This window comes from Sapajus apella, unplaced genomic scaffold (genome assembly GCF_009761245.1).
Source record: "Sapajus apella isolate SASKATOON/1434 unplaced genomic scaffold, GSC_monkey_1.0 scaffold631, whole genome shotgun sequence".
Taxonomy (NCBI): domain Eukaryota; kingdom Metazoa; phylum Chordata; class Mammalia; order Primates; family Cebidae; genus Sapajus; species Sapajus apella.
Genome location: NW_022437557.1, coordinates 34,223 through 36,314, shown reverse-complemented (window position 1 = coordinate 36,314; position 2,092 = coordinate 34,223).

Genomic DNA, 2,092 nt, shown 5'->3' with positions numbered 1-2,092 from the left:
CTCTAAATCAACTCAGTCTCGGAGAAACAGTCTTGTTAATGGTTTGGATTGCTAACAAAGTAAAGAAATGTTCAAGCCTTCGGAAAATCAGTTAAAAACAAACGCGGAATGAGAGTCAATAGATAGTACATCATCTTTTCAAGATTTTTATTGACTTCCAAACAAACTAAACACACATATTGACAATGGCATTCTATACCACTAATTTCACGGAGGAGAAAAGACCCAAGAATGCCTTCCGCAGATTTCATGCCTGGGTCCAAGGCACCCCTCTCAGGGCAGGGTGTGGCTGAAGAGAAGCACCTCTCAGGTTCCCTAACTTTTCCCATATTCAGTCATGTAGACAGCAGATACGGAGTAATTCCATGATTTCCAGTTGACATGAGAGTTGAAGACTGACTGGTGTTATGCCAGATACGGTAGAAGAAAAAATGCACAAGACCTGGATCATGGTGTCATGGTAGCTAGCTTGCAAAATAAATCTACCCTTTTTTTTTTTTTTTCTAAACTCTAGGCCTGACTCCACCTAGCTCTTTAAACAAATGAAGATTACATTAGGTCTGGCCTGATAATTTTGAATATATTAGGGGGAATACATAATAAATATTTGGAATTATATTGGGAGAAATATGACAGCTTTAAACATTTGCAATTACTGTTGTGGAAATATATTACAGGGAAGGACACCTCTTTCCATATCCAAATCGTTAAGATTGAAAACTATTGCCACCAATCCTACTACTCTAAGAATGAGCCTTCTTAGCCCCGTGGGACTTTGCCACATGGCTAAATCCGAAAAGTCTAGGAATGAACTTTCCTTGTGCTCTGGCACCTGCTGCTGTTCGTTGGCCTGCACATGCATTCTGTAGAATGACTTTGGTCAACGGTGGTGAAAGAGGGCTAAAGTCTGATTTTTTTTTTTATCTTGCCCAACTCCCTCCCTTACATGCCTGGGGAGTCAAGCTCTATAATTCATAAAGTCTTAACAGAGGCGTCTCATTTAGACAGATATATCATGGCCCACTTTCCATACTGGCTCTGGCACAACATCATGTAACAAATAAGGGTTTTTAAATTTTTATTTTTTGAGGCAGAGTTTTGCTCTTGTTGCCCAGGCTGGAGTGCAGTGGCGCAATCTCGGTTCACCGCACCCTTTGCCTCCCAGGTTCAAGCGATTCTCCTGCCTCAACCTCCTGAGTAGCCGGGATTACAGGCATGTCCCACCAAGCCCAGCTAATTTTTGTTTTTTTCAGTAGAGACCGGGTTTCTCCATGTTGGTCAGGCTGGCGTTGAACTCCCAACCTCAGGTGATCCACCCGCCTTGGCCTCCCAAATTGCTGGAATTACAGGTGTGAGCCACCTCGCCCGGCATTTTTTTTCTTTTTTTCCAGAGACAGGAGATAATCAAAGAGTTAGGCTCCCTTTTTAATCCAATAAGAAATATTTTATGACCTACTCCCTCGGAAGTCTACTATCTGAAGGCTTCCTCTGCACAGTAAAACTTGGCCTCCACAGCTTTTTATTTTAACCTAAACATTTCCTTTCAATTGATCCCGGTCTTTAGATAAACTCAACCAATTATTAACTGGAAAACTTTTAAATCTCCCTATAAGCTGGAAGTCCCTCTGCTTCAAGTTCTCCCACCTTTGTGGACCAAACCAAGGTATTTCTTCAATGCATTTAATTGAAGTCATGTCCCCCTAAAATGTACAAAACCAAGCTGCTCCCTGACTGCCTTGGACACATGTTCTCAGGACCTCCTGAGGGCTGTGTCACAGGACATGGTCAATCATATTTTTCTCAGAATAAATCTCTTCAAATATTTTGCAGAATTTAACGCTTTTCCTCAAAAAGGTCATGAGGATTAGGGTCACCAATGTGAAGGGAGCACCAATTTCTGGCCTCACAGTAATAAAGGAAGAGAAAACACGAAGGAGAAGGAGGAAGAGGAGGAGGAGGAGAAGGAGAAGGAAGAGGAAGAAGAGGAGGAAGTGAACCTGGAGCTTCTCCCTAAAGAAAAGAAAATGGAGGAGGAGGAGGAGGAGAAGGAAGAGGGGGAGGGGGATGGGAGGGGGAGGGGGGGATGGGACAG